Source organism: Leopardus geoffroyi, chromosome B1 (genome assembly GCF_018350155.1).
Source record: "Leopardus geoffroyi isolate Oge1 chromosome B1, O.geoffroyi_Oge1_pat1.0, whole genome shotgun sequence".
In the NCBI taxonomy this organism is placed as follows: Eukaryota; Metazoa; Chordata; class Mammalia; order Carnivora; family Felidae; genus Leopardus; species Leopardus geoffroyi.
Window position 1 is genome coordinate 39,929,812 of NC_059327.1, and position 15,448 is coordinate 39,945,259.

At 40.5% G+C, this 15,448-nt stretch overlaps 1 long non-coding RNA gene across 1 annotated transcript; it reads left to right on the forward strand.

Annotated features, from left to right (window-relative positions):
• Nucleotides 1-14,863, forward strand: LOC123582778. The gene is made up of 3 exons (XR_006704545.1): nt 1-189; nt 13,480-13,572; nt 13,903-14,863. It is a non-coding gene; the product is annotated as an uncharacterized LOC123582778 (long non-coding RNA).
• The last annotated feature ends 585 nt before the right edge of the window (nt 14,864-15,448 follow it).

The following is a 15,448-nucleotide window of genomic DNA, read 5'->3' on the forward strand; positions in this document are numbered from 1 at the left end:
AAATGGTTGAGGCCAAATCTGTAAACGGGAGGAACGGGGATCCCCGGGGAAGGAATCCGGGCTGAATTTGAATCCCTCAGGAGTCAGAGGGACTTAGGAACAGAGCAGGTGGTAGAGAAGACAGTTGGAAGGGAGCAGGAAAAGAGTCTTGGATTTCAACCGTGAGTGCGCCCAGCTGGAAGCTCAAAGGTCTGTTTTATTGAGGGCCAGACAGGTGGTATGTGTGTTGTCCTAATTAGCATGGTTGGGCAGGGGCTTGGTTGCAAGTAATTAATCTTTAATTATCTATAAAAGGATGGTGGTGTGTGGGAAGAACACTAGCCTCAGAGTCAGGAACCCTGAGTTTCGCCCCTAATTAATTGAGTGACCTTGGATAAATAACTTTTACTGGCGTTAGATTCCTCATCTGGCCAGTAAAAAAGCTGGATTAGATCAGGTCTCATTGTTCCCTTGGGGAACTTTTAAAAGATATTGATGCCTGGGTATTGCACCCAGAGATACTGATTTTATTTCTTAAATTATTTATTTATTTAAAATTTTTTTAAATGTTTTAATTTGTTTTTGAGAGTGAGAGCGTGAGCAGGGCAGGGACAGAGAGAGACGGAGTAGAAGATCTGAAGTGGGCTCTGTGCTGAAAGCAGAAAGCCCGATGTGGGGCTTGAACTCACAAACTGTGAGATCATGACCTGAGCCAATGTTGGTTGCTCAACCAACTGAGCCACCCAGATGCCCCAAAGATTTTATTTTTTAAGTAATCTCTACACCCAACGTGGGCTTGAACTCACAACCCCTAGATGGAGAGTCTCATGCTCCACTGAGCCATCCAGACACCCTTGAGTGCTGATTTTAATTGGTCTATCGTGAAGCCCAGCAATCATATATTTTTTAAGCTCTCCAGGTAATTCCACTCTGTAGCCAGAGTGTCAAACTCTGAATCCTTTATTTATTTATTTATTTATTTATTAAAAAAATTTTTTTTAATGCTTATTTATTCTTGAGACAGAGTGTGAACAGGGGAGGGGCAGAGAGAGAGGGAGTCACAGAATCCGAAACAGGCTCCAGGCTCTGAGCTGTCAGCACAGAGCCCAACACAGGGCTCCAACCCACGAACTGTGAGATCATGACCTGAGCCGAAGTCAGATGCCCAACCGACTGAGCCACCCAGGTGCCCCAAACTCTGAATCCTTTAAATTTGAAAAATCTATGAGTCTGTGTTATAACTAGGGTGACCAACCATCTGATTTGCCCAGGACTGTCCCAGCTTTAAAACTGAAAGTCTCCTGTCCCAGAATATCCCTCAGGGTTGAGCCATGTTCCACATCATTCCCCCCCTGACATCAGTACAAAAAGGAAGTAGAAGGGTATGCTTGCAACTCTGTGTGTGTGTGTGTGTGTGTGTGTGTGTGTGTGTGTGTGTTTTGTGTGTGTCTTTACCAGGCCAGCTGGTAAGCTTTATGACTCTACCATTCACCTGCTACATAATTGCCATGTGTACAGTTAAGTACACATTTGGGTAAAACCTACCTTGCGTGGATTTCTAAAGATTATAGGTCAACCATTCTGGCTATTTCCTGTTCTCCAACCCAATGCTTTAAGAAAGCATGCTTTTATTTTTTCTTTCTCACTCTAGTAAAACAAAATAAAATTAAGAGCAGAACAGTTGTTTTTTTTTTTTTAATATTTATTTTTGAGAGAGAGACAGAGACAAAGAAATAGATTGGGCAGAGAGAGGGAGACACAGAATCCAAAGCAGGATCCAGGCTCTGAGCTGTCAGCCCAGAGCCCAATGTGGGGCTTGAACTCACCAACCACCAGATCATGACCTGAGGCCAAAATCAGAAACTTAACTGACTGAGCCACCCAGGAGCCCCAAGAGCAGAACAGTTTTAAGAAAACATCCATTCATCCAACAGGTATCCATTCAGCCTTTACCTACTGATACCTCTCTCTCCACTCTGTATCCAATCCCCCACAAAGTTATATTTTCTCTGTCTTCAAAACATATCTCTTCTGTCTCCACTTCAATTACCTTAGTGCTGTGGTTTTTAGATTTGAGGGGCATTTGAATCACCTGGTAGGATTGATAAAACTGTAATTCCAGAGCCCAGAGTTTCTGATTCAGGAGGTCTGAGGTGGGACCGAATGTACACATTTCCAACAAGGTCCCAGGTTACCCACCGCATTCCACGGCGATGCATGGAAATCAGCAGGGTGGGATGTTGGACTCCAGGAGAAGAATGTGACTCTTGGGCTATGGGCTTTTTTTTTTTTAATGTTTATTTTTATTATTTTTGAGAGACAGTGAGAGAGAGAGAGAGCATGAGCAGGGAAGGAACGGAGACACCGAATCTGAAGCAGGCTCCAGTCTCTGAGCTGTCAGCACAGAGCCCAATATGGGGTTTGAACTCACGAACCATGAGATTATGACCTGAGCTGAAGTTGGATGCTTAACCAACTGAGCCACACAGCCCTCCCCCCCAATCATAACCATTTTTAAGCATACAGTTTGGTAGTGTTAAGTACATTGACATTGTTATGCAACCATCGCCACCATCCATCCCCAGAACTCTTTTAATCTTGCAAAACTGAAATTCTATACCCATTAAACAATAACCCCCATTGTCCCCTCCTCACAGACCCTGGCAACCAAGCATTCTACTTTCTGTCTCTGAATCTGATTATTCTAGGGACTTTACATAGGTGGAAGCATACTCCTATATTTGTATTTGTCTTCATGACTAGCTTATTTCACTTAACACAGTGTTCTCAGGGTTCATCTATGTTGTAACATGTGTCAGAATTTCCTTCCTTTTTAAGGCTGTGTGATATTCCAGTGTGTGTGTGTGTGTGTGTGTGTGTGTGTGTCATTTTGTTTACCCATTCATCTATTGATGGCCACTTGAGTTGCTTCCACCTTTTGTGAATAATGTTGCTGTGAACATGGGTGTACAAATATCTCTTTGAATCTCAGCTTTCAATTATTTTGGGCGTATACCCAGAAGTGGAAATCCTAGATCATATGGTAATTCTACTTTTTATTTTTTATTTTTTTGAAGAAACATCATACTGTTTTCCATAGTTGTTGTGCCATTTTACATTCCCACTTGCAGTGCACAAAGGTTCTACTTTCTCTGCATCCTCACCATTTGTTATTTTCTGTTTGTTTGGGTTTTGATAGTAGCCATGCTGGGCTGTGGAGCTTCTAAACTTCATGATTATGAAAATTTATGAGATTGCAGTTTTTAAAACTCTTTAATGGGAACTTTATGGAGGAGAGAAGATGAATATTTCTTTGAAACAGAAATCTTCTGACCTATGTTTTGATGATATTTCATCTACTCCCTTTACCTTCACTCTTCTCTCTTATTTTTTTTTTTTCTTTTATTCTCCTTCTGTCTCTATGCATTCCTTATTGGGTCTTATCCAATCCCTCATCTTATGGAACAGTCATCTTACCCACGTGGCAAGCTGTTTCCCTCTCAAAACTACAGGAATCTCTTTTTGAGCCAAAAGTCAGAATGAACTAAATTCTCAATCAGGTTTTTTTTTTTTTTAAGTTTATTGATTTTGTATTTTGAGAGAGAGAGAGATAGAAATGGAGGGGCAGAGAGAAAGAGATAAGCATGGAGCCTGACACAGGGTTCGATCCCATGAACCGTGAGATCATGACCCAAATTGAAATCAAGAGTTGGACACTTAACTGACTGAGGCACCCAGGTGCCCCTTGATCAGGTTTTAAACAGTAGAAGTTTGGGTGAGTTCTTGGGTGCTTCTTAAAACACACCCATCTTTTTCCAAATGACAGCAATTGTACTTTGGTTTATTAAAGGAGTAAAAAGGCATGATAATATGGGCACTCAAGGTGTTACTTTTTCCTTGCAGCTGTTGACAACAATTTATCATTTGATTCTAGTTCAGAGACACAGACATTAGAATTGCTTGCCCTTTGCATTGAGCAAGAAGAAAGTAAGATGTGCATATCAGAAAAACAAAGATGGCAGCTCACAGAAACAAAAACTGATGTTGTTCTTCCTCCTCATGATTAATATATTTTTTTATTTTTTGTGAGTTGTGGATTTTGGAAATATGCAGAGGACCCAACTGACCACTGAGAATGAGACTGAGAACATTGAGATGTTTGTCCCTACAGATATAGAAATGGAGCTCACAACATTGGAGGAAAGGGTCTGCCTGGGGGAGCCACATCAGTAGGCTTTCAAGAGATGAGGAGACCAGACCAGAGAGACCTCCTCCCACAACTCCCATATTTGTTGGCCCCCAGGAGTGATATAACAAACATTCAAATAATTGGAATTTGAGGGTCATGGAATGAATTCTCAATTTCCATATGCCATCTACTGACATAATTATATATATGTTTATATATATATTATATATACATAATAATATTAAATATATATTTATGCACTGCTGATTAAATACCAATATAGGTGTTAAAAAGATAATATTATCCATTGAATATAGGCTCTAGCAAGTTGCTCTAGACAAATATAACCATGATAGAACAATCAATCTTCCATGCTTAGAAGATTATCCTCTTAGACTAAACAGCCTCATAAGTGACACTCATGAAGGAGGAAAGACACCATGTCCCAGGGATACCAGCCAAATCACCTTGGAGATGAGTGGGGAATCATGTCACAGACAGGTCGTCCTTAAATGTGAACATTGTTTATGTCAGCACAGTCCCTCTCAGTCATGACAAAGGCATGTAGGTTTACAGAGAGTAAAGCAGGAAAATGTCTGGCTTATCCAACAATGTGAAGACCCTGTTTAAGCACTGCTGCTATTCAGACTTCAGTATTCAGAATGAATCAAAAAGAATCTTTTGAAAACTGGTTTTGGGGTCATCATTTGTGTGTAATACACAAAAATGGTAAGATAGAATCCTGTCTTTGATGAAGATTACAGGCTGTAATTGCCAGCACTTTCTTGTTACAATGGACAAAGCTCCAAATCACATTTGCTTAGAATAAAAAGCTGGAGGGGTACTTAATGGAGTCATTCTAGGGGAGTTTATGCAGTCAAATGAGGATGTAAATGTACAGGCTCAGGAAGGCTGGGAACCAGGACTCTGAGCACCATGAAGACCAGAACTAGGGACTCAAAGTCACCAGGGATTCCTTCCTCTGAGTAGTGTTTTAGTATGTCCTGGTGTAGATCGGTTTCTCCACATGGCACCTGGTACATCCAGCAGCACATAAGCCTTTCACCTAGTCCCTGACCACAGAGGTAAGGGAGCTTTTCTCTCAACTTTGAAAATGTCAAAAAAGCTCTTTCCTCCCTTTTTCTATGTTGCCATAATGGGGCTCATGAATGGTGGATGCTCTCAAGAGCATTGACAGTGCTGAAGAAAGGCAAATGCCAGGTTGTTATTGGGCCATGCTCCAAGGTCATCGTCAAGTTTCTAGCTGTGATGATGAAACATGGTTACGTTGGCAAATTTGAAATCATTGATGATCGCAGGGCTAGGGAAGTCATTGGGGATGATCACAGGGCTAGGGAATCTCACACGCAGGTTAAACAGGTATGGAGTGGTGGCCCCGGATTTGATATATGACTCAAAGATCTAGCGAGGTGGCAGAGTGATCTGCTCCCATCCCACTGGTTTGGTTTCATTGTGCTAGTGGCCTTAGAAGGTATCATGGACCGTCGGGAGGTGGGACAAGAATGCACAGGAGGGAAAATCCTGGGATTCTTTTTTCTAGGGATGTGGTACGTATGTGAAAATAAAATGCCTCAATGGAAAAAAAAATAAAAGGTGGGAATGCAAACTGATGCAGCCACTCTGGAAAACAATATGGAGGTTCCTCAGAAAACTAAAAATAGAACTACCTTACGACCCAGCAATTGCACTACTAGGCGTTTATCCACGGGATACAGGTGTGTTGTTTCAAAGGGATACATGCACCCCAATGTTTATAGCAGCACTATCAACAATAGCCAAAGTATGGAAAGAGCCCAAATGTCTATCGATGGATGAATGGATAAAGAAGATGTGGTGTGTGTGTATACACACACACACACACACACACACACACATATACATACAATGGAGTATTACTTGGCAATCAAAAAGAATGAAATCTTATCATTTGCAACCACGTGGATGGAACTGGTTGGTATTATGCTAAGTGAAATTAGTCAGAGAAAGACAAAAATCATATGACTTCACTCATATGAAGTCTTTAAGAGACAAAACAGGTGAATATAAGGGAAAGGAAACAAAAATAATATAAAAACAGCGAGGGGGACAAAACATAAGAGACTCTTAAATATGGAGAACAAACTGAGGGTTACTGGAAGGGTTGTAGGAGGGGGGATGGGCTAAATGGGTAAGGGGCACTAAGGAATCTACTCCTGAAATCATTATTGCCCTATATGCTAACTAATTTGGATGTAAATTAAAAAAAAAAAATTTTTTTTAAAAAGAGACAAAAGAAATCCAATCAATAAAAAATTTATGCAATGACTAAAAAAAAAAAATCTCAAAAAAGAATTTTGGTCACTGGTCACTGTGGCCAGAGATGAAGTATTCTGATGGACTCAACGTGGATTCTGTGTTCCCTCTGTAGCTAAGGAAGTTAGGTAGGATCCTTTGTGAGAAGGAGAAAGGATATGGTGTCAGACAAAATCAAGTCACCACGCAGGCAGTGTGGCAAGATGAGACTCACAGACATAAAGCAGTAGTGAAAGTATGTCATAATGGGCCAAAGAAGTGTGCAATCAATATAGGACTAGGGGCCATCTTCCAGCCCGCATGTGCCTTGCTCACTGCCACCACACCCCACTATGGTTCTTTGGCTGTGCAGGCACTGCAGAAACACCAGGTAGTCTTTGAGATCCAAGAATTGAATCACAGAAAACATTTAACTAGGGAACTCCCAGGTTCCTCTTTCTTTCTATAAAACAGTAACCACAAAGGAGATGTTACAACTCTTAGATTTGATTCAGAAGGTTTTGTTAAACATACTCCTTGATCTCACCAACTCTGCAATCCTTTGTGAGTTCTCTGCGGCCTGCCTCCAGGCAGAAGATGTCCTGGACACCAAAATATTAGCATAAAATTTGCATTTTGTTATCTTCCTTTCTTATATCTGATAGCTTCTACACACACTGCACCCAGCGGTTATCATAGAGTCATGGAGTTAATATATTACTGTTCCCTTCTCAGCTGCTTATCAGTAAGGGAGTGTTGGAGGTTGTATGGGGTAAAGACAAGTGGGAGCTGGGTCCTTGGGTTTTGAGTACTGACTGTCATATCTGATCAGTTTAATTCAGTGGTTCTTAACCAGGGGACATTCTGTCTTCCATTGGACATTTGGCAGTGTTTGAAGACATTTTGGTTGTCACACTGGGAAGAGGGGTGCTCCTGACATTCAATGGGTAGAGGTCAGGGATGCTACTAAATACCCTACTGAACACAGGAGAGCCCTGCAACAAAGAATTCTCCTGCTCCAAATGTCCATGTGCTGCGGTTAAGTTCTGTCTCTTTTCCAACATACAGTAGGAGTCCAGTTCTCTGGAGAGTTAAGGATGGGCGTAGGAGAAAGTGAAAAGAATGTATTAGATGTTCTAAAAAGTGGCAACGAGAAGGCACCCATGGATCTTCTTTCTTCCTCAGCCTGTAGCCTAAGGACATCAGCAGCATTTAAGTGGAAACAGAAGGGTGTCTTCATAAACACTCCTATTCTACCAAACTCTAGAGACACAGCAGTAGCCTTGGGCCAAACAATTCCCTTCTACAGCCCCAGGTGAGCCTCACCAATCTAGAAAGAAATCCCAGTTATTCCACACCCCTTCTCTGGGTGGAGGGGCCTTGACTTGCCCTTGTCCCAGGCTGGCAGGGCTGGCTTTTAATGAGAAACTTACTTTTCTCTGGTGGAAGTGCTTAACAGTTTGATTTTTACATTAAGCCTTTGGTGAGAAATCCCAGTATTCACATATTTTGTGTATTTTAAACTAACTTGACTCTAATTGTTAATGTTGCCAATTCCCATGGAAAGAAAATGTAAGATTATATGCCAGCTCTTATCACTGGAAATTTCACCATGGGACACAAATCATGAGAACAGGATGTATTTCAACAAGGAAGAACACTGAGAAAAATACCAGTTAGATATAATTATATTTCATCAAAGACACAATAGAATTGAAGGGGAAGAGATGAAGGAGGCTTGTTATAATCATGTAGCCTTGAGGAGGACTTACCACAAAGAAAACATGCATTTAGGAATGATAATTAAACTGTTGTACCGAGGATATAAGGTTCCATCCATCCATCCATCCATCCATTTAATTTATTCTGATTTTCTGCTCTGTTCAGTAAAAGACATAGTACTAAAGGCTCAAAGGACAAGACAATGGAGAGGGTGACGATCCCCCACCCTCAAAGAATTTACAATGGCCTCTAAAGCAAGCTCTGTGCTTGCAATGAGGACTTCTACTGTCCTGTATGGGAGTTCCAATCTCACTTTATCATGTTCCTGATTCATAAATTGAGACAGGTTTCACTTACTCATATGGTGATTGGAGAAAATGGGAAATAAAAGGCTGAGAAATTCCATTTTGACTGGAATGTAAACTGTGCATCTATTTTGTGCTCCAGGGAGCACCATTACATAGCATACACTTGGATCTGTGACTCCTGGCAGTGTGCAAGAACATGGTTTTTCTTGTACCGGATATTTGAGGACCAAGGGATTTTAGAGAAGTCTGCTATCTTTGGGGATATGGGAGGGGAGTTTCTCTAAGTTTTTTATTTTTTTATTAAAGTATAACCTACATCAAGGAAAGGATATAAATGTTAAATATATAACTCAGTGAAATTTTGCATAGCTATACACTCAGATAACCACCACCCAGATGTAGATATAGACATCTCCAACCTCCCTCTACCCCCAAAGTTTTCACTTCCCAGAGCCACTTCCCAGACTATACTCCCTCTCAGAACCATTATTCCAATTTTATCATCATAAGTTCATTTTACTAGTCTTGAACTTCATATATACAGACTATATAATGAACTATGTACTATGTAATATGTACTCTTGTTATGTTGTCTGCTCCTTTGCCCCTATGCTCACATCTGTAAGTCCTCCATATTGATGCATTCAGCAGTAGTCCAATCTCTTTATTGCTGTGTAACGTTCTATTGGCGGAAAACCCTCCCAATTGATTTGTGTTCTCTTGCTGATGGGCATTTGGGTTGTTTGCACTTTGGAGTTCTGGCTAAAGCTGCTATGAACATTCTTATACATGTCTTTTGGTGGATAAGTGTGCTTATTACTCTTGCTATACATCTAAGAGTGGAATCTGATAGTATTTTTAGATTCTAAAAATGTTCCTTGATAAAACACACTAATTTTTAATCTGAATGTGTGTACAGATATTTGTTAAAGGGAGATCTATCCGCAGCCCACAGAAAATGGGTTTTTAATTGTGACTGGCCCCAGTCTGGAGACTTGTTTTAAAATCATACAAGGGGGGGCGCCTGCGTGGCTCAGTCGGTTAAGCGGCCGACTTCGGCTCAGGTCATGATCTCACGGTCCGTGAGTTCAAGCCCCGTGTCGGGCTCTGTGCTGACAGCTCGGAGCCTGGAGCCTGTTTCAGATTCTGTGTCTCCCTCTCTCTGACCCTCCCCCATTCATGCTCTGTCTCTCTCTGTCTCAAAAATAAATAAACGTTAAAAAAAATTTTTTTTAAATCATACAAGGAACAACATCAACATTTATGCTGCTTAGTGAACATGATAGGAGTTTGGTGTACTTTGTTCGTTAAAGTTGGTTAGAAGAACGCATGTATGTGTATACATGGAGTTGCCCTGGAAAGAATGTGTTTCTTTTGAAAATTACATCTGGGCGCCAGTGGGACAACATGTTGAAGAGCCTTGAGGTCCTGCTGATCTATTATCCTGGAAAACATTTGTGAAACTTTGTGAAGGCAGAAACTATAGGTCTTGGTGGCTAATCGGATGGGGAGTGTGAGGAGAGGCACACAGATCAGCCTGAGGTGTCCATCCAGATGTGAAGGATTATGCTGGTAAGAGAACCAAGAAGGGACACCATTTCAGCTCAGGGCATGATCCCAGGGTCACGGGATTGAGCCTTGTGTCGGGTTCCTCGCAGAGCATGAAGCCTGCTTAAGATTCTGTCTCTCTGCCCTTCCCTCCTCCCTAAAGTTAAAAAAAAAAAAAAAAAGAGAGAGAGAAATAAGAAAGTCAAGAGAAAGAAGAGCAGCATCACCCTCCTGAGCAGCATATGTATCACAAGCCTGTGCTGATATGTAAACAAAATATATCTTCGTTATTTCTCCATAACCAATTTGAATTTTCACTTGAGACATTGCCTTCTGGGTAACAGGAAAGTATGCCTGTGCTTTAAGATTGCCAAAGAATAGCATGTCAGTCCCTTGTGGATGATTTGATTTCTTGAGCAAATGCTCCGTTTCTACCTTCCACTCCCTACTGCCTTGTCTCCAAGAGGCATCTAAGATACAGGATGATGGAATTGGCTGGATTGTCAGGGGTCATGATGATCTCATGGAGGTAAAGTTGATTATAAAGTGTATAATCATATAAATTATAGAAAGAATGGTTTGTTGACTTAAAAGAACAAAAAATGCAAGGATAGCCAGGAAGCCCCTGAAAAAGAACAATGGGAGTGGGGAAAACAGGAAAATGCTATAAAATCCCCATAAATAAATCAGTGTGGTATTGGGAAATAAATAGACACACAGACGAAGGAACAGACTAGAAAATCTAGAGAAAGATCCAATTGCATATGGAAACTTCGCATCTAATAAAGGAACATTTCAAATCAGTGGGGGAAAGACAGGCATTTTAATAGGTGGTTTTAGGATAAGGATAGCCATGTGGAAAAAGATAAAATAAGATTCATTCTTCACATGGTACATATGAATTCCAAGTGGATCAGAGACTTCAATGTGAAAAATTGAACTCTACCACTGCGAGAAGAAAACATAGGCGAATTCTTGTGTAATGTGTGCAGACTTCCCTAAGGCTTTGAGTCCAGAAGCAATGAGAAAAGAGATTAACAAATGTGACTACATAAAAAAAAAAAAAGTTTGCATGGCAAAAAATACCATAAGCAAAGTATAACAGCCTGGGGAAAAATTACAGACAAAAGAATTTTTTCCTAATATATAAATAGTTTCTAAATTAAAGAAGAAAAAGACCACAAATCTGTAGAAACACAGACTAGAGAAATGAATAGACAAGTCACAGAAAATGAAATCCAAATGGCCTTTAATCGTCTTCTCAACCTGCCTGCGATTAAAACTCATCGGGATACCACGTCTCTCACACAGCAGATTGACAAAAGCCAAAATGTCTGACATTTTTTTATTAAAAAAAATTTTTAACCTTTATTCATTTTTGAGAGACAGAGAGAGTGTGTGAGTGGGGGAGAGGCAGAGAGAGGGAGACACAGAGTCGGAAGCAGGCTTCAGGCTCTGAGCTGTCAGCACAGAGCCTGTTGTGGGGCTAGAACCAATGAACGGCGAGATCATGACCTGAGTCAAAGTCCAACACTTAACTGACTGAGCTACCCAGGCACCCCTCTGACAATATATCCTATCGGCCAAGCTGTGGGAAAATGGGAATTCTTATACACTGCTAGTGGGAGTGCAAAATGGCATAATTCCTATGGAGGGAAATTTGGCAATATCTAGCATAATTACATATGCATTTATGCACTGACCTGAATTTCCCACTTTTAGGTGTCTATCCCAAAGACAGTGTAGCAAAAATAGGAAAAGATACATGCACAAGGGAGGCTGCTCTTGCACCACCGATTAACAAGAGATTGGCAACAAACCAACTGTCCATCAATAGGGGTCTGGTTGAATTACTTACATTTTCAAAATGGAGAGGTATTTAACGGAAAGTGAAAGGAACAGTAAATATTTCCATATACTAGTACTGCACTGTTATTTTTGGATTATATTGATCAGTGGAAAGTGTAAGTGAAGAACTGTTAATATACCATTTCGGTGATAAAGGGGAGGAATATGAATATATATACATGCATACACGTATATAGGTATATATAAACTTTTATTATTAAAAATGGAAAAATAAACCATAGAGAAGGGGGAGAAATGTTACCCATAGGGAAAAAAAGGGTAGCATAGGGTTGAGAAAATAGGTATAGAAGGCGAGACTTCTCGGACTGTACCTTGTCTGGTAGATTTGATTTTGAAACAAGTTAACTATTTTGTACAATTATAAAAAAGTTAAATTTACAAAGGAAAAAAATTCCTAAAAATTGAAAGCAGCTAAACAAATGGATCTAACAGTGTGTTGAGTTGGCCCCATAATGCACAGAAGTCAGGTATTTCAAGGGGCTTTAATTCAGAGTAATTTGATTGTGCATCCATAGTGAGACAGAGAGAAGTACCCCCCCCCAACCTAAACCACAAAAAACACAAACACAACCTGTTTTCAGTAATCATATTGTTGACAATGGTGTTGGTATTATTTTGAGATTGTTATATGTGGATTACAAGATGAAGCAAACCAGTAATTATAGTGGTATCATTGGGGGCAAGGAAGGAAAGAGATACAGATGTAAGAATACAAAACAATGTTAAGTAAAAAAAAAATGTGCTCCTGAATTTTTTTAAATTATTTTTTAAGTTTACTTATTCATTTTGAGAGAGAGGGAGAGTGAGTGAAGGAGGAGCAGAGAGAGGGGGAGACAGAGTCCCAAGCAGTCTCCATGCTGTCAGTGCAGAGCCTGATGTGAGGCTCAAACTCATGAACCATGAGATCATGACCTGAGCTAGAGTCAGACACTTAACCAAATAAGCCACCCAGGCTCCCCAGTGCGCTCCTGAATTTAATTTTACAGTATAAATATGAATTCGTTGTATATTTTATCTTTTTAGAATCTATTTCTTTTTTTTTTTAAGTTTATGTATTTTGAGAGAGTGAAAGTGGGGGAGGGGCAGAGAGAGAGGGAGAAGGAGAGAATCCCAAGCAGTTTCTGCACTGTCATCACAAAGCCTGATGTGAGGCTTGAACTCACAAAACCTTGAGATCATGACCTGAGCCAAAGTCAGTCACTTAACCAACAGGGCCACCCAGGCGTCCCTTTGTAGAATCTATTTCTTAATTCTGTCCGCTGAAAAGATCTAGAAACAACGATCATTCCATGAAAAGCAGGTAAACCTTGCACCCATATTGTGACATTGGAATAAAATGTCCTGCTAAAAGGAACCAGGAGAGAGTTCATTTATCCAGCCTTTCCTAATCAAGTTGTACCTAATGATAAGCAAATAATTGATGAGGGGACATTTTTCTTTAAAGAAGTAATGTAGCTAATAAATGAAGAAGGAGTACAAGAATGTCATAATTTTGCAACACCTAATTAATTGCTCTAGGCGGTGATCACCAACACCTGCTCACATCACTAACAGAGTATGCCTCTTTGCCAGAAAGTCCAGTCTGAATCTGAATAAGCCCCAAATTTAACCACAAGCTTGGAGGAATACAGAAGACCCAGGAGCATGTTAAATCACCCCTTCAAGGTATGACCAGCGAAACCAGAGACTTTAGGTTTCTTCAACAAATAAACTACAAGGGGAAAAAATGTCAGGAGAGGGAACCAATAGATTTTTTTTTTAAATGGGAAACTTATGAACAAATTGCAATATGTGGATCTTAATTGGATCATGAGTCAAACTGTAAAACAATTAAGGGCAATCAGGACAATTTGAATACTGGTTGGATATTTAATGATTTGGGGGGGGGCTGTAGGTGGGGTATAGTTGAAACATGATTGATCTTGGGTTGATAACTGTTGAAACTGAGTGATGAGTACACAAAGAATCATTATACTCTTCTGCTTACTTTTGCAGATGTTTGGCATTTTCCATAATAAACAATTGTTTTTGAAAGCCCACTCTGGACAGGGAAAATGGAATATTATCTTCCTCTTTACATTCCTGCTACAGCAATCCTAACCTTCCTGGAGGCAAACGGATGCTCAGAAACTGCACACAGGATTGTAATAGAGAAAAGCAACTGACATATTTCCAAAAATATTATCCCCATTTCAGAAAATTTATTTTTGGTGGAAAATGCCAAGTTTCATCTTATGTGTGTTGACATTGAGATTCCCAGTCCCAGCAGGAGTTGAAAATGCACGACTCCTGCCTGGGAGACATATCAGGGCTGACACTGTAGCTGACATCACCAGTAGAAAAAGTATGGGCAGAAAAGGAAAAGACCAGGACTTGGGTAGAGTTTTTCTTCCTTCCTTCCTTCCTTCCTTCCTTCCTTCCTTCCTTCCCTCATTGAAAAATATATGAGATAAGTACGTATGAGGTATTGGAACCTGGGGGTGGAAAGTGAGGTTTATTGAGGAAGAAAGGCACTTCAACAAAGATGTGAAAGCATTAAGTTCTGTAATCAAGGTACACAAAAGATGTAGTGGATACACAGAAGACCTTTTCAGTTTGTCTGAAGGACAAATGGTCATGTTTCAGAAACCAGAGCAAAAAGTGAAGCTGAGACCAGTAGCCATGTCTTAGTTCTGGATAATTAAGATGTTTTTCTTCCTGGTGAAAGGAACGTTCTTTTTCTGCTAACTTCCTTCCTTGCTGCCTCCTGCTTTTGAATACAGTATGAGAGGATTATATTCGGAGCAACTGCAGCTATCTTGTGACTAGTAGCAAACAAGCGTGAGAACAAAATATCAATATATTGAAGAGGCTTGAAAGTGCCTGGGTCCTTGATGACATTGCTGAACTGCTAAGCAAACCCTAAACAGTCTACCTCTGGACTTGTTGAGTAAATAATAAATGTTATTATAGTGAAGACACTGTTCAGTTGAATACTCTATGACTTGCAATGACGTGAACTCCCAACCGATGCAGTGTCTCTTCCCTACCAAACCATGAACTACTTGGAGAAGCAGTACAGCATAATGGTTCCAATGAGCCTGTGGTGATGTTTATGAGACTACTAATGACACCAGTGAAAGATTGGTGTGGGCAGAGGTCAGAATCCAAAAAAGTGAGTGGGTGGTAAATGTTACCTTCTAGGACGCCCTCCACACGCTGAGGAAGAGTATAAAAAGAGGTCAGGGTCAAAGCCAAAGATGGGTGGAGTGAGAAGGTAGGGGGTAAATGAATGTCCTTGCCCTCTGGCTGTTCCCTCCCTGGGCTCCTTTTGCCGGGTCCCTTCTCCCACCACACAGATGATGTCTCAGACTGGGCTGCCTCCTGCTTTTATAGCAGCTACAGACACTTTCCTGTCACCAAAAGAGAAAAAGCAATGGCATCTTGAGAGAGGAGCAGAATCAAGGAAAGAGTTTTGTGTTTTGTTTTGTTTTGTTTTGTTTTTTTAGGGTGGGAAGATTTGAGCATGTTTGTGGACCGGAGGGAGGGAGAAACTGAAGGT